The 25587-nt window shown below is 41.0% G+C and overlaps 1 pseudogene; it reads right to left on the bottom strand.

The window, feature by feature from the left end:
- Positions 1–406: 406 nt before the first annotated feature.
- LOC149302533 (MARVEL domain-containing protein 3-like) lies at positions 407–25440 on the bottom strand (annotated as a pseudogene).
- Positions 25441–25587: the final 147 nt, after the last annotated feature.

The raw sequence follows: 25587 nt of genomic DNA, 5'->3' as shown, positions 1-25587 counted from the left end.
TCATTTTATACCATTCTGATGTGCGATTACAGGTTCCTGATCATGAACTGCCTTGTGACCTCATATATCAATACAAGAAAAACATACATCAGTACCTATAGCAAATATTACTTCATAACAAAAGCCTGACAGCCCCCACACCTCGGAAGGATTGCCGAGCAAATGCTAGGATTAAGTGGCAATAAGAATACCACGCATATATTATGCATTTGCAAGAAGGACATCAGAAAAGCTATATGTATTAAATAGTTAATTTGCCAAAATTCCACCAGACAGATACGAAAGCACACATGATGCAAACCTGGGCAAATGTATTTACATCTTCTAGGTTAATCCTACTGGACCAACGTTAATAAAAGTTTGATGATAGTAGAACATACAAATAGTTCTTATCACTCTTAACCCCTTAACGACAATCCACGTACATGTACGGGGCGATGATGCGATGCGTTAGTGACAATGCCCGTACATGTACTTGGTCGCGATATTTGCCGGTGATCGCGGCATTTTCGCAGCGATCGGCGGCATTGCGGTTTTCCTGGAAGCCTCACAAGTGAGGCTGTTCAGGCAAACCCCAAAAAAAGTTTTTCAAACCTTCCGATCACCGAGATTGGAGGTGTAAACAACAGACCGGTGATGTAAATCACCGATCTGTTAAACACGCCCCCGAGCACGATGCAAATCGGGTGAGGGTCATTCCAGGCTGCCTCTTCCCTGAGGGAAGCCTGCAATGCTCCAGAGGGGGCTTCACAACCTCCCGATCCCCGTGATTCACAGTGAATCACGGCGATCGGTGGGTTAAACGACAGACCAGTGACTGAAATCACTGGTCTGTCAACCCCCCGAACCCGATGCAAATCGGGTGAGGGGCATTCCAGGCTGCCTCTTCATTGAGGCATGCCTGCAATGCTCCAGGGGGGGCTTCACAACCTCCCGATCCCCGTGATTCACAGTGAATCACGGTGATCGGTGGGTTAAACTACAGACCAGTGACTGAAGTCACTGGTCTGTCAATCACGCATTCCAGCCTGCCTCTTCATTGAGGCAATGACGTTTTTTTAACTATACGTTGAGGTTATGTAGCCTCAGAGGGGGCTACGCAACCTCAGTGTATAGAAAAAAAAATAAAAAATTTATGGTTACATCTAAAAATAAATCCCTACTGTCACGAAAAAAGTGCATATAGATATATATGTATAAGTTTTTTACGCACAAGTCCTACAATTAGCGCTATATCTTCCCAAAAAATTCCCACACGGAAAGAGTTAAAATATTGGCATTATAAATGCCCATAGGGTGCCTAGTTTAAAAAAAATTATGATTTGATGGGGTAAATCGAATTGGCCGGCTTCAAAGATGTCCCAAGTATGGGATATGGGCACAGAGTGACCAGATGTCTAGATGGCAAAAAAATACACACCTCACAAAGGTGGCCTTTTATCTCCCAAATAACCCAACAAACCATGCATGTGGGGTATCACTCTGCTCAGGAAATGTTACTGAACACATATTGGGGTGTTGTTTGACACGGACATATACCAGGAGCGATAAATATATACCTGAAGTACAAAGTGTATGAAAAAAATACAAAACATTTTTACTACCCTAAAGTTTGACAAAGGCTAGTGGTAGAATTAGTGCATGGAAAGGGTTAAAATATCAGCATTTGAAATGCCTTGGGGTGTCTAGTTTTTAAAAAATATATGGTTTGATGGGGTAAATTTCATTGGCCGGCTTCAAAGATACCCGAAATGGCACATGGGGCAGAATGACCAGCTTTGGGGAAAAAATGGTTTTGAAATAGCAAAACGCTACTGGTATTTATTGCCCCATAACATTGGGTATTTCTAAACTCAGGACAAGTAGTAGAATCTATTTAGCAGGTTTTTTCATTAGTTTTTGCAGATGAGTAAAAGCTTTTTTGTTCAAAAAGTGAGAAAACTTAATTTTCTTTACAAAAAATCACCACATTTTATCATTTGTTTTTATAGTAAATTAGATGATATGATAAAAATAATAGTAACTAAATAAAGCCCTGTTTGTCCTGAAAAAAACAATATATAATATGTGTGGGAGCACGAAATGAGAAAGAAGAAAATCACAGCTAAACAGCAACACTGAAAAATGTTAAAAGAGCCTTTGTCCCACAATATACTACGAGTAAGAACCCCTATTGTCCTTAAGGGGTTAATGTGTCTGTAAACTATATATAGATCACACACACGTTTCATTAGTCAAAGCAAAGGGCTGTTGTGAGTGATTGCATTTTATTACAGAGCGTTTATAACCCTAGTGAGCTTCCTTTCCCCATACATTCATTTACCCATATATTCTGCTCATATATTCATAGGACACTTGTATGCATCAGGTTTGTGAAGGTGCAGTCACTACATCCTGGGGACATTACATTTATTTATATAGTGCCTGCAGATTCTGTAGCGCTGTTACAATCAGTGGAGTAAATTTAAAATCACATACAAAGAAGAAGAGGACCTTGCTCTTGCATTACTGCACAGATACTGGTAAATAAATCTTCCTTTATGACCTTACATGTATGAAGAGTTTATGAAGCAGGGTCACATTCTTCTTCTGCACTACCATGGATTTCTGTTTGCAATGCTTTGTTCCACCACTTTTACTGTAGTGGTTCATTTGTCTGACACTCTGATGTGCCAAAGGTATGTGGCACAGACTGGTCATGGAAGGATTCCATCCAGAATGTAAATAATATTCTCATCTATATAGTAGTTAGGAGTGGGTGTGCAAGACCAAAATAGGCAAGGTGAGAAATTAGTGGAACCAGGAGGACAGAGCTACTGCAGATGCTCCCAGGCACGGTCATCAGATGTGATAACCAAACCTCTAGCAAATTCAGGAGAGTTTTCAGTTGTGATCACTTACTTCTCCTTCCAGCAAATGCCATTTTTCATCCCATAGTTCTGATGTAGTTCCCAAGGGGCTACACAAGGTGTTTGAGGGGCATTGCTTAAACAGAACTAAAGATGTTAATATATATATATATATATATATATATATATATATATATATATATATATATATATATATATATATATGCTCTGTATTTCATTTTTTTACTCTGTTAAATTATACCTATTTTTACTTTATAAAAGTTATGAGCTTAGATGTCAGATTGTTGTGACTTGGGTTTTTATGTTTGCTATTCCTTCTCTTTTCCATCTTCTTACTTACCTTTATATTCAAATGCTTCCTCTGACACAACCCCCTCCAGCCAGTCAAGCACACTTTTGTAACATGTTTACAAGTAAAATAGGGAAAAATTGTGTTTTAGTTGAAAAATGTTAATACAACATAATTATTTTATTGGTTACTCTAAGCCACATAATATTATTTAGACATAGCAAAATTAATGTCCATTCCCAAGTAATTGTATTGTGCCATTATGTTTCCTAAACTGCAATCATTCACACCTTTCTTCAGCATTATCTAAATTAAAGAACTACATGTGAAGTAACTTTGATATAGAGAGTCATGTTTATGTAAAACCAGCTATTTGCATAACTTTATGGTAGACTTTTGGATTTTTCCAATACATTTTATTTGTAAGAATAATGCCATCTATTGGCTGCAGGGGCTGATATTTATACATATCGGCAGCAGGGTATGATATTAATATATATCAGAAGCAGGTGCTAATAGTTATATATATATATCGGCAGCAGGGTATAATATTAATATATATCGGCAGCAGGGTCTAATGAAAAATAACTGCCAGTTCAGCTGTGATTTTTGAATCATATTTCAATCAAGGTCTTTACTTCAAACAGATAAGTACATATTATGTAGTTAAAAATGCATGTCTAAAGCCTATATATATATATATATATATATATATATAGTGTACATGTAGCATTTTATAATTGCCCCTCCTACTTTCATCCCTGTCCCCCCATGTGCATCCCCCCCAAATATGAAAGCTGGAGGCGACATTGATTTGAAAAGGTAAATGCTAGACAGGTTATAACAACAGCTTCTCCTTGGTCTATTATTTTAGTGACCCAGTCAAAAAAAATTAGGTTACTTGCACAAAAAGAAGCAGTAAACCCGTACTGTTTCTGACCTTGCAAACCATGTACATTCAGAGAATTAAAATCCTATCCTTTAACATGGTTTCCATTCATTTCCCAAATAATGATGTTCTGGTGTATAGTTGACCAAGTCTTCCCTGCAGCTCTTTTGTAAAGCGGTTCTACAATTGCCAACTACTCCTGTCAGTAGCCACTGGTTAAATAAGTCTTCTAATGTCTGCCAGGATTACCGAAGCTTTACATAACGTTGGCTGCATCTTATCAGGTCCCATGGATTTGTCTGTTTTTACTTTGTAGATTTTAGTATTCCATTATGAACACACATGTTTTACATGTCTCCCTATTCTTCTTTTATAACGGCCCTTCATCTTCCTCTGAAGAAATCAACAGAAGTATTTTTTAGGCTGTTGGCTAGATCTTCATCCTCATTTATATAATGTCCTTCATTTGTCTTTATTCTAATTATCCTTTACTGACATTTTCTCCTTTTCCTTATATATATATATATATATATATATATATATATATATATATATATATATATACACACACACACAACTTTATTTTTATACCTAATTTTTATATCTAAAAAAAATCACCCTTTCTTATTAACCTGTCAATGTTCTTAGCACATATAACAACAAGTTTGGACCCTTTAAACCTAGCTTTTTATTTTTATTTTGGTGTAAACATTCAGTGCTACTATGGCAGCTACTATGATGTCATCAGTAAGCTAGGGAATCAAGGCACTGTGATGACATTGTGCCATTCTGTTATCGGCACCGTTATAACTCTTGTGTGAGAGAGCTGGAGCTATTTCAGAAGATCCCTACTGTTATGGATTCTTTAAAAACAGAGGGGAGTTCAGTGGTTGACCCATTTTGGGAGTTTCTGGACCCCACGGACAATATTCGTGAATTGTTCTTAAAACTGAATCACCTTTTTTTCTGGGGAAAGTTAACCCACGTGGAGGTGAAGTGGAATCGGAGGATGATTACGGCTGCTGGGCTTTGTCGCTATGACAAAAGCAGAAATTTGTGCACCATACACCTTAGTGAGCCCCTGCTGAGTTTGAGGCCGAGGAGAGATCTGGAGCAAACGCTGCTTCATGAGATGATCCACGCCCTTCTGATGATCACAGAGAAGGATGCTTCCCATGGACCAGAGTTCCACAGCCACATGGAACGGATAAACAATCTAACTGGAGCCAAGATTTCTGTCTACCATGACTTTTATGAAGAAATGGCTCAGTGCAGAAGGTCCAGGCAAAATAGGAAGAGGATTTCTCGTGAAGAAAGCAGTGGCCACGGAGGGCCAACTAAGAGGCCTCGTATAGATAACTAATAATTAATAAGAATTAATAAGAATTTAATAACATCATATCTATGTATCAATAAATAATGATTGCAGTGATAAAATATCTGTGTTTTCTGCTACAGTCATCACAATTTCCACAGGATGAAGAACATGATGATTTTGGATTATGATGCACAGCTATTCCTGTTTGTAGACAAATGTTTCAGAGATGTACTAATTTTATTACTGTGAACCTGAATCCCTATTATGTGATATCTTTTATCGGTCTTGATGACAGGTTCAATTCCTTGGCAAACTTGAGTGCCATTGAATGGTTCAAACAATGAATGGAACCAACAAAGGTTCAGTTAGGATTTGCCGTTATAAAGAATCTACAGTTGTTTTCATAGATTTTTTATTTTTATATGCATAACACTTCAGCAGTTTTCCTCTTTAGTAAATTTGAAAACTCAAAAGCGCATGTTTTAGTTTTTCATCTTAAAATATCTGTGCATGTAATATGTAGAGAATAATGCTATACACAACCTAATGGGGTTTCTTGTATTAAAAAAATGCACTGCAGTGTGTTTGTGAAAATGGAAAAAAAAATCCTGGCACTTTTTATCTGGCGGTAAATATCTGCAGAAGAAGTTTAAAAATGCACTTTGTTATCGAAGTGTAAAAATGATATACTTTTTATATATTTTTGTTATGCGGTTATGGATTTTTCTTACTACTATAGCCAGTATGTAGAGAGGATAGGTATTCATAATACAAGCTCTGCATAACCCCCACAGCAACAGATTATCAGCCACTGAAAGAATTCTGTAATCAACAGCAATCGGCAACAACGTATTTTATGGCAGAATATATCGATGCTTCTATACAATGGTTCACTCACACACAGTATTTATGTAAAGATGCGATACAGCGTGTACTCACAAGCGATGCTCCGTGTAACACTCGGTGCCACAGATGGTAACATAACAAACCGAGAACAGTACTAAGGTATTCGTCTAAAAACAAATGCAGATCCACTGGAAAATGACACTCAAAGGTTACGTCTCTCCTTGTGGTTCTGTCAACTCAAAGTATTTCGCTGATTGACAGCTTTCTCAGGGCAAAGCTGATTTTATCTTTGTATATAATAAATAATATATTTTCTTCTGAAAAATTTACTAAATATGCAGTACTTGTGGGTCTCATTGTTGTCATATGATATTTTGGATGACTTTCTGTGCCCAAACACTACACTGTGCTGATTCTTTATGACAATGCTAATGAAGTCCTGCTTACATATAGAAATACTTCCTTTATTTACAGTAAACTTAGTGTCAGGCTGGGTGACTAGGATCATTCTATTGTTCACCGCTAGGTAGTATGATAAGGAGTCAGGGTGTTGTGTGTAGTAGGTTGAGCTAAAATAAAAATTAGAACTATTTAAAAAAAAAAAATTAAGCAGCCCTATACGTTTCCAAATTTTTTTAAATCTGAAATTAGTCTTATGGTGACATAAAGGCTTTTTTTTTTGTTTTTGTTTTCATTTAATAACCATAAGTTACCCCTCTCTCCTTTAGTTTTATGGCACAAATTATATTTTGGTTTTGTTTCAGAAAAATGAAGACTTTTTAAAAAAAAAATCCTACACATTTAGTATGAAAATAATTTTAAAAAGTCTTATCAATTAAGAAAATACATTTTCTACATAGAAGCTATAATAACTATACAGTGCTAGGGCAAGTGGCAAATGTGTGTGTGTTTATATACAGTATATATACACTAAAGAACTTGTCTTGATTTAGAAGATATCTTTAATAAATTTTGGTAGTTATAGTAAGAGTTTCACAAATTATAATCTTCCCCAAAAGTGTGTGTGTTTGTTAGCATGTATGTGTACGTGTGTTAGCATGAGTGTGTATTTGTAAATGTGTGTTAGTATAAATGTGCATATGTAAACTGGACTGGAAAGTCTCGGTCAGTTGCATACCTGATCATTTGATTTGATTGGATGCTTTAAGCTTTAAACTGTCTAACAGACACAGGCACTACACACATGCATACACTCTGACTTCACGTTGCATCCTGTCTCACAAGTCTCTACGTGCCACATTGGCTTGAAGATCCTGGCGCATTAACATTGAGCCTTGAGAAAATCATGCAGCTCCTACACTCACCATCTCTGATACACATGTACCAAATGATGGGAAGTGACCAGAAGACTTGTGCACGGCAAGCGAAATTGATTCAGATTAAATGTTTGTTTTGTTTTTGTTGCATTCTTTCTCAGATAACTACTTTAGTTTTTACATTTGAAGAAAAAAAAACATTTAGGGGGAGTTTTTTTTAAGTTCTTTATAATTTATTTTAATTTCTTTTTTTATGAAGGGTAAACACCCTGCTGCACAGTAACAACACTTAAAGAAGACAATCTACACTTAGGTGATATCTAAAAAATCTTAGGGTTCAATTGCTAGTGGTGATTTACCATTATTATTACTTAGTGGTGTGCAGGAACAGTGTTTTAAGATGCAACCTCTAGAAACATCTCCCAAACACCATTAGTAAGAAGAGAAAGCAGATGTCCATTTACTGAAATGTCTTACATTATAAGGGTGCCAATACATTTTATAAATATACATTAATGAGTTATAAAGGGGGCTATGATTGTACAAGCTCAATCATCCAGTAGAGTAAGTGGAACATCAGTATCAAAGGCTCATCTCTGAAGGAATTTGGGTTTTAGGTAACTTTTCTTGTACTCCTATAAGAGCCCTAAAATCCAACCAATGAAACTTTATTGAGTGTGGTCTATTAATCGTTCTGACCAAGCTGATCATTTCACAGATTACATGGTTACATTGGTACAGTTTCCTTGACTGATTAGGTCTATATGCCACTGCCTACCACCCACATTTTCCTACTAAATGATGACACTAGACACTGTAAGTTTTGGGTAGGGAGTTGGGCACAGCTTTATTATTTATTATTTCACTTCCTAGGCCAGCTGCCAACACTTTCCAAACAACCTGCCAGCTGCCAACCCTTCAAACACTGTGAACACCCCACCAAGCAAACTTCCGGGTCAACAGTTCTCTGTGCTACAACTCTGAGCTGGCCAGGGGACTTTGACTGCGACCAAAGTACAACAGATACACTCAACAAGCAAACTTCTGTATAGATAAAAAAAACATAACCTTTCCATATAAGTCCAGGGGCCCCCATTCCAACCACATTCTTAATAATGACAACTTTTTTTTTATATCATCACCATGTATTTGCTCCAGTTGGAATAACATGTGAATACTTCAGTTCATGATTGCATATTTATTTCGGGCCAGGATTGTCAATCCCATAAAAAAAAGACCTATCTGCAAACATGTCCTATGGAATCTGTCCAATACTGTTGTGGCAAAACACCTCTTAATAGTAGATGAAAGTTGAGTGAGCCTGTTTGGGCTCATGTCCAATTACTTGCTCAGCTCAGTTTGTTAAGAGAAGAGAACCTGAGCCGCAGTGACAAAGTTAGTTAAAATACTTCCTCCTCTAACCTTATTGAGGCACACTCTGGCTCACTTTGAAATTGTGATACCTACCGTGTCCGCCGCGGTCCCTCGCCGGTCTGCCGCTGGTGGGCGGCGCTTGCGCGATGACGCGCTCCCGTCCTCTCAGTGTGACGTGCCCGCGGCACGTACACAGAGAGGACGTGCCGCGCGCACGTCTTCTCGGTGTACTGTGCGCGCGGCACGAGCACAGAGGGAGGGTCGCGTCGATGTGGCGCGCTCACGACGGACGCATGATAACATGCGAGCCGCCGTGGCATGCCCACGATGCACCCGTAGTAATGAACGAGCCGCTGCGACTCGTTCGCGGGGCTCGACTTATACTGCATCTGCCGGTGTGGCACACCCGCGGCGCTCGCGGGTGTAGCACACGCAGATGCCGTTTTGTTTATTGTTTTTGTTATCGCACCGACGCCATTAGTGTGCGCCGGTCGCGATGACGTCTCGCACATTTGTTTCTTTTTGGTTTCTATAGTTTTCCCGCCCTTCTTCCTATTTAAACCTCCTGTCCCATTAGTGCAGTGCCCGTTCAAAGAGTCACTTGTGTGTATCTCTGGGTTATTGTGATTTACTTTATTCTGATTGATCTACGTGTACCTGACCTTGGCTTTGTTTCCTGACTTCGATTCTGTGCTGCCTGCCCCGACTTTGGCTTGTATACCGACTTTGCTCCTGTGCTGCCTGCCTCGACCGTGGAACTTCCTATACCCGTTGTGCTGTGCTACGCTACCGTCTCTGCATTGTGGGTGCATTATCCGTGTTGTCCTAGGTCCCGCATAACAGAAATAACATAATTGCATATATTTATAGTTATTTTGAATATTTTAGCTTTAATGTATTTAATGTTTTTCATTTTATGTACTAACATTACTTCTGCTTTTTGCAAAGTTTTAATGTGATGATTTCATGCAAACATCCCATTTACAATAATGCTTTAGCACCTCCATCTATCAGACAACATTTGTAATACATAGGGCCAGTGCTTGACCTAATGGCACCCGAGTCAAAAACGCATTGACTAAATCCACCTTTTTTGTCACCATTATGTTTTTTCACAACGTGTGTTTACAATTTAACTTATAAATACACTCTCTGCATTGCCTTACTCTTTCATCTAAAAGCTATTGTGAGTTTTAAAGTCTGTAAAACATAGTGGTACACTCATGTGCACCAAAACCTCTGCCCTTAGAATGAAAGACATCAGGGAAGAAAAGAGGGGGCACATGGATATGGGTCCCAGTAGGATGATTTGCCCCTAGTAAAGGGATCCAAGGGGTGCCACCATTTCGGCCTGGTCTCTGTAGGAAGAACACATGACTGCTAGCATCTTGTTGCTGAGACTAGCTGTGGTTACACACTTTATGTTCACAGTGTGCATTGTTTTACGAAACTGAACATACACAACTAGCAGAGATTGTGGACATTCTTGTAGATCTTTTATAGTAAGTAATTCTTATGACATAAACATACGTAGTGGCTTGATTGGAGTTCTCATTCAGAGCTCAACAAGAAAAGTATTTTTTACTGACTTTATTTGAAAAAGACATACATTTCACACTATGTAAAAACAGTTTACATATTTACAATAATTTACACATGATTACAAACGGGTATTAAAAAACCTTTACCTATAAGCAGCTAAATGTTGTAAGCCTCAATTAAAATAAATTTTATTCTATGATATTGTATATGTATATGAGATTGTATAACACACTCATATAATAAAATGAGAAATTCTTTCACGTAACACTGGCAGTAAGGATATAGCACAAAATTACACAATTGTTTGTTATATATTATTATATCAATGTGCTAGGATGAAACCTTTGTGAATCTAATTCTTTCCGTGATCGAACCCTGGGTTCATTTTGCTTGCAGGGTTCAGGAGGACATTCATAATGCAGATGATTTTTCTTAAAGTCGCACCCAGTTCTGATATAGAGACCACACAATACTGTGCTAGGAAGGTACAGGCAAGCAGCAATCAGGCCAAATATAGCAACAGCTGCATCCCCTCCTTGCACCTCACAGTTCATCCAGGTGTAGCCACGGCCCGCATAAACTCTCTCTCTTTAGCCTTGCAGATTTCAGTTGAGTTTACCTGCTTAATAAAGTGCAGGTAAAGTCCGACTGCAACAACATACGCCAGGAACGCAAGAGCGTCAAAAATCAGTTCTGCAAAGAGGATTCGCACAGAGACACTGTGTAATGGTTTAGCCCCCAAAATCAGGAATAAAATAGTAAATGCACACAGCAGCATGCTGAAAACCACTCCGCCATAAACTCCTGGTGCCCTCAGCTGAGTGTATTGCATGTCCATCTCCCGCACTTGCTGTAGCTCATTGCCTTCAAAAGGACTGTATGTGGAATCGATACTGAAAGTACTAAAGCCAGCTGCGGATGTGTACCCAGTAATAACTGCGTAAGATGCTACAACACAGATCAACACCCCGGCGGTGATTTCCACAAAGTGCAAGACTCCTGCAAGTAGAAAACAAAAGATCGTTAATATTTTCTTTTTTCTAACTGAAAAACATGAGACAAAAAGTAAGAAAGAAAATGAAGGGAAGAAACGATTTGTTGTAAGAACATGTGGTAGTACACAGTGGCGTCTCCAGCTTTCATATTTAGGGGGGGCACATGGGGGGCCAGGGACCAAAGTAGGGGGGCCAATTATAAAACGGTACATATACACTATATATATATATGTATATATACATACATACATACACACGTTAGACGTGCATTTTTAACTACATAATATGCACTTATCTCTTTGAAGTAAAGACCGTGATTGAAATATGATTTCAAAATAACAGCTAAACTGGCAGTTATTTTTCATTCTTTAATATTAGCCCCTGCTGCCGATATATAGAAATATTACACCCTGCTTCTGATATATATTAATATTAACCCCTGCTGCGGATATATATATTAATATTAGCCCCTGCTGCGGATACATACTTATATTATACCCTGCTGCCAATATACATAAAAATTATACCCTGCTGCCAACATATATTAATATTAGCCCCTACTGCCGATATATATTATTAGCCCCTGCTGCCGATATTAGACCCTGCTGCCAATATGAATATAAATACTAGACCCTGCTGCCAATAAATATTAATATTAGCCCCTGCTGCCAATATATGTTAATATTAGCTCCTGCTGCTGATATATATTAATATTAGACCCTGCTACCAGTATATATTATTAGTCCCGGCTTCCGATATATATTAATATTAGCCCCTGCAGCCAATATATATTAATATTAGACCCTGCTGCCAATATATTTGCCACACTGACTGCAGATCAGGGGAAGACTGTGAGAGTCAGTGCAGCGTTCCCTCCTTCTGACTGCACCATCACATTGAAAGGTCCTCTCCCCTGTAATCATCCCCAGAGTCCCTTTGTCCCCTCATTCACTAAACCATACCGCTCTTTTACTTACACCCTGTAGTTCAGGTATAGATCAAATAAACAACACATGGAAACAGCACATGCAACTGAATAAGACAAAAAAAACCTGTATTTGCAGGTATACATAAATAATGTATGGAAACATAGCATAGCAGATATAGATCAACAGAATTTGACACACTATTTGACATCCAAACAACTATAAATCATTCTTTTTTATCACATTATTAAAATCCCAGAAATCAAAAAAGTTAAAAGGCCCAAATAAATTAAGGAGATTATACATAATGGAATCAAACATTTGCTACTGCAAAAATTTTTAGATGAAAAAGTCCAGTTTTATTCAGCGCAACAAAACAGTGATAGCATTATTCTTAACAATATTCTTGAAAACGAAATATGAAACTTCAACAAAACTTTTAGCCATTAATGCAACACAACCATCTTAGCACTGCGTCACCAAATGAACACCTCATCACAGATAACAACATGCGTACTAGTGATGGGAAGTTCGGATCATTAAAGTGAATCGGATCATTTCGATTCGTTCACTGAAATGATCCGATTCATGATCCGGATCTTCGGATCACTCAGTGTGTCTGCACGGAGTTACTGTTTTCCAGTAACTCCGTGCAGGCACACTAACGATTGGCCCCGCCCCTTTCATTATGAATCCTCCCCCCTGCCTCCAGTGATGTCAATGAAGGCAGAGAGTCGTTCAAAGATTCGGATCTTACAGGGATCCGAATCTTACAGTGATCCGGATCACTGTAAGATCCGGATCACTGTAAGATCCGGATCATTGTAAGATCCGGATCATTGTAAGATCCGGATCATTGTAAGATCCGGATCTTTGAACGACTCTCTGCCTTCATTGGCATTGTAATCATTCAGAGAATGTCACCATACTGTTATAAATAATACATTCATAATCACTGCCCCCAGGATTTACATTCCCCTTTACCTGCAACTGCACCTTAAGCTAACTTTATTAAATTAATTAAATTAACCCTCACCATTAAATTAACCCTAAACACCCCATCAACCATGACTGCCCTAAAATTAACCCTTAACACCCCATCAACCATGACTGCCCCTAAAATTAACCCTTAACACCCTATTAACCATAACTGCCCCCAAATTAACCCTAAACACCCCATTAAGCATAACTGCCCCTAAATTAACCCTAAACACCCCGTTAAGCATAACTGCCCCCAAATTAACCCTAAACACCCCATTAAGCATAACTGCCCCCAAATTAACCCTAAACACCCCATTAAGCATAACTGCCCCCAAATAAACACTAAAGACCCCATTAAGCATAACTGCCCCCAAATTAACACTAAAGACCCCTTTAAGCATAACTGCCCCCAAATTAACACTAAAGACCCCATTAAGCATAACTGCCCCCAAATTAACCCTAAACACCCCATTAAGCATAACTGCCCCCAAATTAACCCTAAACACCTCATTAAGCATAAATGCCCCTAAATTAACACTAAAAACCCCATTAAGCATAACTGCCCCCAAATTAACCCTAAACACCTCATTAAGCATAACTGCCCCTAAATTAACACTAAAGACCCATTAAGCATAACTGCCCCCAAATTAACCCTAAACACCTCATTAAGCATAACTGCCCCTAAATTAACACTAAAGACCCCATTAAGCATAACTGCCCCTAAATTATCCTTAAACACCCCATTAAGCATAACTGCCCCTAAATTAACACTAAAGACCCCATTAAGCATAACTGCCCCTAAATTATCCTTAAACACCCCATTAAGCATAACTGCCCCCAAATTAACACTAAAGACCCCATCAACCATACCAATTTATTAGGTAATTTATCTGGAGTACATGCAATTAATTTAGGGGCAGTTATGGTTAATGGAGTATTTAGGGTTAATTTCAGGGGCCGTTGTGGTTAATGGGGTCTTTAGGGTTAATTTCAGGGGCCGTTATGGTTAATGGGATCTTTACGGTTAATTTCAGGGGCAGTTATGGTTGATGGGGTATAAGGGTTAATTTTATGCTGATGATTGAGGGTTAATTTAATTAATTTAATAAAGTTAACTGTAGGTGCAGTTATAGGTAAAGGGGGGCAAACTCAGGGGAATCTAAATCCTGGGGGCAGTGTGAACATTATTAATGTATTTATTTATAAAAGTATGGTATCAGTGATTTTCTCTGAATGATTCGAATCTCTGTAAGATTCGGATCCTTGTAAGATCCGGATCCCTGTAAGATTCGAATCATTCGACTCTTCGGATCATTCGACTCTTCGGTTCATTCGACTCTTCGGTTCATTCGACTCTTCGGATCATTCGACTCTTTGAACGAATCTCTGACTCTATGAGTCATCGTTCCTGTGAGAATTAATGAGCTGTAACCTGACCCCAGAGTGCTCTGCAGATGACTCACAGCTCTAGGATCAGGTTACAGCTGCATGATGATTCACAGACTGAACCGCTACAAACGAATCGTTCAGTCTAGTGAACCGACTCATCCGGATCACTAAAAAGAACCGGATCAAATGAACGATTCGTTCATGATCCGGACATCACTAATGCGTACAGCTGCATATAATTAAGCTGAATACCACTTGGTCTCCCTTAACAGGGAAGGCCTGTGAAACCAAAGGGGAATAGCGTCCTATATAATGAAATCAAGAATTGAGTTTCACAAACTCTGAACCAACATCTACGTTTCCTTTTTAATAATATATCCAGATTGAAATAAGAGTAAATAACACAAAACCTTTACTTTTCCTCTCACTGATTTCTAGGCCTAGAAAGTTTTGTCCTCTGAAGTGACCACAAAATCTGGATAAATAAAAATTACAAAGTTCTATTTAACCCTCTACAGCAAGTAAAGTGCCAGGAAACAGATGACCAGGACAGGCTCTGCCACACTGACACCCAAACACATACACCAGGACAGGCTCTGCTGCCACATGGACCCCCACATCAGGATGGGATAACCTACTAATAGTATAAAAAATGCCTTCCACATTGCTTTGTTGTTTGTGTGTATTGACCCTTGTGTATTTGTGCCCCCCCAGCTCCCCCCTTTGTGCATTTTTGCAATACACCCTTGTGTATTGATTTATTTGATGCCCCCAGCCAGCCCCCTCCCTTGTGTATTGATTTATTTGATGCCCCCAGCCAGCCCCCCTCCCTTATGTATTGATTTATTTGATGCCCCCAGCCAGCCCCCCCTCCTTTATGTATTGATTTATTTGATGCCCCCAGCCATCCCCCCTCCCTTGTGTATTGATTTATTTGATGCCCCAAGCCAGCCCCCCTCCCTTGTGTATTGATGCACCATCCCCTTGTACTGGTTTATATAATGGCCCCCATACCCATGTGTATTAACCCCCCCGTTTGTGTATTGATATATGTGACATCCTTCTAACCACCCTGATGTGTAATTATGTCCCCAGCCACCATCTTTGTGTATTATTTAATTTTGCCAAGGCATCCCCCCTTGTTAATGTCCCTCCTTCTGTCACCTCCACTATTTATTTAAAATAAAATACTTTTTTTGCTGGCCTTCATTCTTCCACTGTAACACCGCTGCTCTTCTCCCTCGTGCTCTTCTCCCTGTCAGGCAGTGACAAGCAACTGTTCCGTAAGAGCCCGCCCCCTTCAAAGGGGCGGGACGAAGAGCCTCAATCAGTGATCGGCATGCCGGCAATCCATTAAGTGGCCAGCAGAGGCGGTTTTACAGCTGCCTTGAAACTGTCAGCCGCATCGGCTGCAATTGGAGTTTAGTGTGTCGGCACACCGGCAAATGTCCCGGTTTCCCGGCGGTGGGCCGGGTCAATGGTATAGCGTTTCAGTTGGGGGGGCACACTGGGGGGCACAGCATAATGTAGGGGGGCCATGGCCCCCCCTGGCGACGCCACTGGTAGTACACGAGTGCAGTTTTAGGTTAGATGGTAAAGTCTTATCGGTAGAAATACTGCTTGACATAAATGGGTAAACAGTGATGGCAAGAACTGAATAAGGAAACAAAAAGTAAAGGGAAACTGGGATATCCGCAATGTGCCTTATATGATGAAAAGCTTATAATCAGAATATAAACTTGGTTTAAAAAATTAAAGTGGACCTAGCATTCAGAAATGTCACATCTACACACCAGCGCCATTCACAGAAAGATGGAATATGACGGCACTTAAAACGCTTCAGCCCATCTAGTCAGGCCATGCATTTCTGGGCTGCAACATCTCACAAAGAAGAACCACTTTTAAGATATATTTTATAATATGACATACAGATGAAATTTCACTCAAAAATACACAAACCTAGTTTAAATCTCAAATGGATGTTAAAAGGATAAATGTTATCAATACAAGGGGTCTTTTAATTTTGACTTTGGCATTCTTGGCAAACAGTTACAACAAAGCTGTCTGTATCCATGACAGTGGCCCTTATTACCGTATTTGCTCGATTATAAGACGACCCTGTTGGAAAAATGTTTTACCAGTAAATGTTAACTCATGTAAACTATGTAAACTATTTTTTTTTAATAAAAGCTATGATTGAGAAAAATATTTTGTTTTTAATTCCTTTTATTTTTCAACCTGCCCCCCAGTTATGCACATCTGCCCCCAGGCTTGTCACTCTGCCCCATAAATGCCTTAAACCCCCTATATGCCACTGTGCCCCATGATATGTCTTTTAACCCTCTAAATGCCACTGTACCCCATGATATACCTTTTGACCCCCTATGTGCCACTCTGCCTCCAGAAATGCCTTATACCCCTATATGCCACTCTGGCATTTAGGGGGGTTAAAAGGCATATTATTGGGCAGAGTGGCATATAGGGAGGTATAAGGCATTTCAGGAGGCAGAGTGACAATAAGGGGGTTAAAAGGCATTTCATAGAGCGCTCTGTCTACAGAAATGCCTTATGCCCCCCATTTAACATATACACATTGGTTTGTGAATGCAGGAGCATTCAACCTTAGTTGAGTTTGGCCAGTCCATTCACCCTTCCACTCAATACACCACTCTATGTAATCAAGACTCAGTTTTTTTAAGTGATTGTTGCTTCAGTAAACTCCAAGAATTTCAGGGACATTGTCCCATCTGCATTCCTAGGTTTAAGGTAAGGGGTTCTAGGTTTCTAGGTTTCCTGGGACTGAACCCTGCAGGCACCTGTCTGTGCTCAGCAGACTCTATGTTAAGATAAATATATTTTTGCCTAACAACCAAATCCTGGGTCAGTTTCTTGCAATATATATATATATATATATATATATATATATATATATGTTCTGGGCTCCGGCTACCCGGAGCCATCCCTTGTGGGGGTGTTCCTGCTAACGTCGGGGGCATTCCCCGCTCACGTCAGTAGGTGTTCCCCGCTGACGACAGTAGGCGTTCCTGCTGATGTCAGTAAGAGTTCCCGTCAATGGCAGGGAAAACACCCCCATTTAAAAGGGAAAATGGGCGGGGAGCGGGGCGTGTCAAGACCCCGTTCCTGCGACCCAGAGGATTCCGGTCCTGACCCGGAGAACCGAAGAAGCGGTGCTTCACCCGGCAATCTCCGGGCAAATCAGGAGAGTTTCCAGGTATGTATTTACTGTATTTGCTTGATTATAAGAAATGAATATTCATTTAGCAAAAAAAGAAAATCCTTAATAAAAGACTACCCTCTAATAAAAACATTTTACTAGTAAATATCACATGTAAACTATATTTTCATATTTAACCCCTTCAATCCCACGGGTTTTTGGAACCTCAAAGCCTGGAGCAGTTTTGCCATTTTTGCGGTATGTCGGTTTTTGCGATGATTCTCTTTTCCTGTGAATAGTGTACCCATGTAAACTATATATTGTTTTTTCAAGAAGAGATAGAGCTTCTTTTGATACCATAGTTGGATGATTAGCTGAAAATTTAGAATTAGAAATTTAGTAAAAACTAGCAAAGATTAGAAAAAAAAAAATAAAATCTGAATCCTCACAAAATTAGGTAAAGTGATGGAAAATCCCCTCCAAGTTTATCAATTCAGGTGTCCTGATTTCAGAAATACCTAATTTATATAGATTTTCCAGACTTTCCCAGCACCAGGGAGCATACTATAAGGTGTACAATTTTGTATAATTTTTATGCCTATGGCTTAATGGGTTTGGGGGTTGTGAACGGGGGCAGGAGGGTTATACTGGCTAGATTTTATGCTAGGGCAATGGGAAGTAAGGTTTTTTAATAATTTTTTTATTATTTTTTTATATATATTTAAAAAAAAAATTTACTTTTTTTTTTTATTTTTTATATATTTTTTTTACACATAAATGGTTAGAGGTCCTCCTAGGGACCTCCTGAACATGCCAGTGATGTCACAATGACATCACAGCTCACATTATAATTTTTTTTAGTATTATTTATATTATTAATTTAATGATTTTTTTAATATTAATTTTTAAATGAATTAACTTTTTTTTTTCCAGCTTTTCTGTTTCGGGACGGTAGGGGGAGTGAGAGACATGGTTTCTCACTCCCCTCCCCGCGATCCCCCTGCACCGATCACACTGTGATCTATATGCAGGTCCTCAAAGTCCTGCATAGAGATCGCAGCGTCTCTGTGCCTCATCGGAGGGCAGGATATTCCTGCAACCCGGAAAGGGAATGCCCTATCGCGCTTTTGAAACTGCGTGATCGCACGATCAAAGCCCGGAGCAGTTTTGCCATTTTTGCGGTATGTCGGTTTTTGCGATGATTCTCTTTTCCTGTGAATAGTGTACCCATGTAAACTATATATTGTTTTTTCAAGAAGAGATAGAGCTTCTTTTGATACCATAGTTGGATGATTAGCTGAAAATTTAGAATTAGAAATTTAGTAAAAACTAGCAAAGATTAGAAAAAAAAACCTAAAATCTGAATCCTCACAAAATTAGGTAAAGTGATGGAAAATCCCCTCCAAGTTTATCAATTCAGGTGTCCTGATTTCAGAAATACCTAATTTATATAGATTTTCCAGACTTTCCCAGCACCAGGGCGCATACTATAAGGTGTACAATTTTGTATAATTTTTATGCCTATGGCTTAATGGGTTTGGGGGTTGTGAACGGGGGCAGGAGGGTTATACTGGCTAGATTTTATGCTAGGGCAATGGGAAGTAAGGTTTTTTAATAATTTTTTTATTATTTTTTTATATATATTTAAAAAAAAAATTTACATTTTTTTTTTTATTTTTTATATATTTTTTTTACACAGAAATGGTTAGAGGTCCTCCTAGGGACCTCCTGAACATGCCAGTGATGTCAAAATGACATCACAGCTCACATTATAATTTTTTTTAGTATTATTTATATTATTAATTTAATGATTTTTTTAATATTAATTTTTAAATGAATTAACTTTTTTTTTCCAGCTTTTCTGTTTCGGGACGGTAGGGGGAGTGAGAGACATGGTTTCTCACTCCCCTCCCCGCGATCCCCCTGCACCGATCACACTGTGAATTATATGCAGGTCCTCAAAGTCCTGCATAGAGATCGCAGCGTCTCTGTGCCTCATCGGAGGGCAGGATATTCCTGCAACCCGGAAAGGGAATGCCCTATCGCGCTTTTGAAACTGCGTGATCGCACGATCGGGCAGTTTGCAATGTAACAGCTTACTGGCTTTCATGCCGGCTTCTGCTGTCAGTGGGGAGTCCAGGATGTGTCCCTGACGCTGCACGAAGGGCTGGACGTACCGGGACGTCCATAGGGGTTTCTTAATAGGCGTTTTTTGGACGTCCTGGCAGAGCCGGCCTTAGGCGTTGTGGTGCCCTGTGCGGACTACTCCTCTGGCGCCCCCCCCTCACTATCCCCCCAAACTACCCGCCCTCTCTGTCCCTTCAAACTACCCCCCTCAAACTACTCTGCCCCTTCAAACTACCCCCCCGCCCCTTCAAACTACCCTCCCCTTCTGCCCCTTCAAACTACACCCCCCTCTGCCCCTTCAAACTACACCCCCCCACACTTTCCTTGTTGCCGGTGAGAGCGGGAGGCATTCATCTTCTCACTCTGCCGTGGTGCCGGCATTTCATGTTGAGCCTGGTCGCACACCCCTAAGGCCGGCCCTGCGTCCTGGTACGTCTATAGGGGATTGAAGGGGTTAATAAAAACTATGATTCAGAAAAATGCGTTTTTTGTTTTTATTTCCTTTTATTTGCCAACCTGCCCCCAGTTATGCACATCTGCCCCCCAGATATGCCTTATACCCCCTTATATGCCACTGTGCCTCCCAGATATGCCTCTTGACTTCTATTTGCCACTCTGCCCCCCAGATATGCCTTAAACCCCTATTTGCCACTCTGCCTCCCTGATATTCCTTTTAACCCCCTATATGCCACTCTGCCTTCCTGATATTCTTTTTAACCCCTATATGCCACCAGAAAGGCCTTATACCCCCCATTTGCCTCTCTTACCCTCCGCCTACAGTGCTTCCCTAGACTTCTCCCTGTGCTTCAGATTCCTTGGTGTGTAGTGGTGGCAGCTGGTGCAATGCACACAGACAACCTCTGCTGCTGCTGCCGGCACTTCCGCCGGGGCTTCTATGAACATCGTAAGGTCATACATCGGCGCTCCGTCATAGAAGCCCCGGGAAAAGTGCTGGTAGCAGCGGGGGTCGACTGCGCCCATTAGACAGACCTCCACCGGCTGCCAGAGTGGAGGATACGGGTCCCCTGCAGTGCTGCGAGGCATCTGGATCTTAGTCTCGTAGTCAGACCTTTATTTGAGGTCTGATTAGAAGACGACCTCGAATATAAGACAATGGATATGTTTCAGAGCATTTGCTCTGAAAAAAAACCTTGTCTTATAATCGAGCAAATACGGAATATACACACATATATACATCATATATAGAAGCCTAATATGTACAGTATATGAACAAATACCAAAACCAAACATGCCAGAAAAACAAACATATAGTATATGTTGCCTTGTTGTATATACATTCTAATAAAATTGACAGTAAATTAAGCATATAAAATCTGTTGGCATGGAGGACAGAGAGAAATAATAATTCCAGCATATCACTAGTCAGTAGTGTACCTAAAAGAGGGGCACCCAAGGTTCCACTCATCAGAGGGTTGCCCAGTGGCTCGATGGCCATCAAATCTTGCCCCACATCTTGCTGCTGTGTGGCTTGCACATTGTGCGAGAAAATCCTTTTCCCGCCCAAGTTCCTGCTTGTATATTTCCTCATACAGTGTGTGGGCACCACAGCAGTAAGCTGTGGGCTCACATTAGGCGCCCATCAGGCCGCATAGGTGTCTTCGTGGGCCGTCGCTTCGTCGCTCATGAAATTTTCAGCAACCGCTCGGTGGTTCTCAGTCTCCTCCGGGATGCCTCTAGCTCGATCGCGGTGCTGGCATCTCATGCTGAGCGCCGGAATATGACGTCATATGAGACATAGGCCTCGCACTCCCACCACAGGACTTCTGGAAGGTAAATAGGGGTGGGTAGATAGTGAAGAAATGGCTCAGTGCAGAAGGTCCAGGAAGCGCTGTGACAAGAACTCAATAATACAAAATAAGAAGAGGAATTCTCATGAAGAATGCAGTGTCCACAGAGGGCCAACCAAGAGGCCTCGAATCAATAACTAATAATTAATAATAATAGATAATAATAAGAATTTAATAGCATCATATATATGTATCAATAAATGATGATTGAAACCATAAAATATCTGTGTGTTCTGCTACAGTCGTCACAATTTCCACAGGATGAAGAACATGATGATTTATTTCTGTTTATAGACAAATGTTTCACAAATGTGTCATACCTCACATGACATCACGTGATTTCCTATTATGTGATCTCTATGTAACCTCAGAGTTGCTGGGTCCTTTATGACAGGTGAAAACTCAAATGCGCATGTTCTTGTTTAATATCTGATATCCGCGCATGTGATATTTAGAGAATAATTGGGTGGATTTAGATTTTTTTCTTACTACTATATCCAGTATGTAGAAGAAATGGATGTTCACAAGACAAGCTTTGCCGCTCTCACAGCAACAGATCATCAGCCACTGAAAGTATTTGGCAATCAACAACACTGTGATCAGCAATTGGCAACAATGTATTTCATGGCAGAATGTATCAATCCTTCTATATAACGGTTCACTCACAGAGAATGATGTGGAGGATAGTATCTCGTGATATGCAACATAAGGAAAAAAGTATAAAGCCTGCATAAAAAAGTATAAAGCCTGTACGTAAAACACAATATTTATTAGAATATGCTGTACAGCATGTACTAATTGTACAATGATTATCTTTTTTAGTGCAGATCATGCACAGCGTCAACAAGAAATCACCAAAATGTGTTCAGTTGCATCTCCAGATTATGTAAATACCCCACACGTAGGTCAGTGAATGATTTTTGGAAGCTACAGGGCGCACGGGATAACATGCTCATCTTACTATGGGACGGCACACAGCATAGGGAAGGGTAGAAACACATAAAATAAAGAATTAAATGCCATAACATACTGAACAAAATACAATTTATGTAAAAACACACAAGTCTGCAAGTCATTCCCTCTTCTAGTTCACTCCATTACACTCATCACCAGCTACTTATTTTGGAGACCTTTTTCCCAAAAGGAGGATTACTTTTATACCAAGATCTTGAGCGCTGTTAGACCCCTTGGTTCTTTTTACACTTTACAATACCATTTCATCATAAGACGTCACAGTGATGAGTTGCTTTTAATGTCCTCTCATGCTCTAGATCAGGCATGTCCATAGTCCGGCCCGCGGGCCAATTGCGGCCCGCGTTCCGGACTGATACGGCCCCACAGCTAAGTTGCCCAAACATGGAACTTACGGCCCCCCAGTAAGTCCCCGAGCTCTACTCAGAACTCCCGAGATCTCTCGTCGCGGGACTTGGCCTCATCAGCCGGCGCAGGGAGAAGGAAAATTTGGGATTTCCTTCTCCCTGCGCCGGCACACACAGCCACAAGAGCACCTGATGAAGAAATTGTATAGGGGAGGGTTGGATTTCAACCCTCGTCTACAGTCAAACTCGAACCCTGTTTAAAGTTACTGTAGACAAGGGTTGAAATCTAACCCTCCCCTACAATTTCTTCATCAGATGCCCTTGTGGCTGTGTGTGCCGGCACAGGGAGAAAGAAAGCCCACATCTTGCGATCTCGGACGTCGCTAGATTTGGGCTTTCCTTCTCCCTGCGCCGGCACACACAGCCACAAGGGCATCTGATGAAGAAATTGTAGGGGAGGGTGTCACGCATCGCGCGGCTGTCAGCAGGAGAGCCGGCGCCCACACTCGGCGTCCCGTCTCCCCGGCAATCAAGGATGCCGGGGAGACGGCTCAAGCGAGGGGGCGATCTCGGCACTCGGTATCACGTCTCCACGGCGATCGAAGACGGTCTAATAGGGGACCGTTCCCTGCAACCCAAGGATCGTCTCCCTGGTGGCCACAGACGCCGGGGAGACGAACCAGGAGGAAGACCGGCCCCCACACTCAGCAGACCGCCTCCCTGGCGTCTGTGGTTGCCGTGGAGACGGATATGGTTGTTCTTGGTCTCCGCAGGTGTTCAGGTTTCAAGACTGAGCCCTGGACACCAGCAGAGACTGATTGCAGCAGGTAGGGGGAGGAGTTCCACCCTTTATAAACCCAGAACAACTCAGCTATCATTGCTCAGTTGTTCTGGGCTATTGCTAGATTACTGTGCCCCCGAATCCTGTGCTACATTGTGTCCCCCCCAACACCCCCCCCCATTACTGACCATTGGACCTGCCTGACAACGATTTTGTCTGACCTCACTTTCTGAAGTGCTGCCAGTATATGTTCGAGAGCTGCTACTGGGTTCCTACCTGTGATCCTGACAGAGGGTTAGATTTCAGTAAAACATGAACCCTTTATTAATGTGTATCAAACAGGAATCTACAAACTAGTGGCTGACTTGATGTCATCAGTCAGGGCAGGGAGAAGGAAAGCCCAAATCTCGCGAGATCTCAGACATCACGAGATTTGGGCTTTCCTTCTCCCTGCATCTCCACACACAGCCACAAGGGCGACCATCTGCTCCTTGTACTCTGTACATAACTTCTCCCCTTCTGGCCAATTTTTATAATGGCAACTACAAATAAGAAACGAAAAGTTGACAGTGAGGGACGCCGCTTCCAGGACAGGTGGAAAGTGGAATATTTTTTCACTGAAATACGGAATAACTGTGTTTGTCTGATATGCCAAGATACTGTGGCTGTTTATAAGGAATTTAATGTCAAGAGACACTACCAGTCAAGACATAGCATATACGACAAGCTAACAGGCCGCGACCGCAGTGAAAAGTTGAAGCAACTTGAAGCTGTATTAATGTCACAACAGCGATTATTTACAAGAGCCCGTGAGTCAAATGAATATGCCGCAAGGGCTAGCTATGAGGTGGCAACGTTAATTGCTAAAAATTGCAAATCTTTTGCTGAGGGTGACTTTATCAAAGAATGCGTTATGAAAATGGTGCAGAATATCTGTCCCGAGAAGAAGCAAGAGTTTTCCAACATTTGCCTGGCTCGTAACACTGTAGCACGGAGAATTGAAGAAATTTCATCAGATATTAAGAGGCAGTTAACGTCAAAAGGAGTTGATTTTGACTTCTTTTCAATAGCCTGTGATGAAAGCACGGACCTCTCTGACACAGCTCAGTTGCTGATTTTTCTGAGAGGTGTGGACAATGAAATGAATGTGACTGAAGAGCTACTTGACCTCCAGAGCCTTAAGGACCAAAAAAGAGGAAAAGATTTATTTGTTTCTGTTAGTTCTGCCATAGATGACAAGGCCCCTGGGAATCAGCGTAGCTAAATGGACAGGGAGCATGTATGTGTGTGGGTTAGTGCATGCTCAGGGCATGTCCGTGTTTTGATTGGGGTATGTTAATTGAGGGGCGGGAGACCCTAGGTGATATAAGGTGCCCTATGGGTGACCCCGGTCACTGTTCTTTTTTACAGACACGGCCAACAGTCTTACCTGCTTGAGCTTAGGTGTACCCTGACGGCCTGGAGTATGGACGTGGAGGCGATCCTCGCTGCTCTCAGGGCTGGTGCGGACCAGGACGGTGGTAGGGCGCTGCATGAGCAGTTTGCTCACTTACTTCCCCAGGCTGCGGTGCCTGTAGTGCCTGCCGGGTCTGGTGGGGCCGCGGAGGCACCGTCTCGCGGGCGCGTTTTGGGAGGCGTCTCCTCGGGGCGAGCGGCCGTCTTCGCCGCGGTCTCGCGAGGC

This window comes from Sceloporus occidentalis, unplaced genomic scaffold (genome assembly GCF_023333645.1).
Source record: "Sceloporus occidentalis isolate IW3139 unplaced genomic scaffold, rSceOcc1.0.p SCAF_18, whole genome shotgun sequence".
NCBI lineage: Eukaryota > Metazoa > Chordata > Lepidosauria > Squamata > Phrynosomatidae > Sceloporus > Sceloporus occidentalis.
This window is presented reverse-complemented; position numbering and strand designations above follow the sequence as displayed.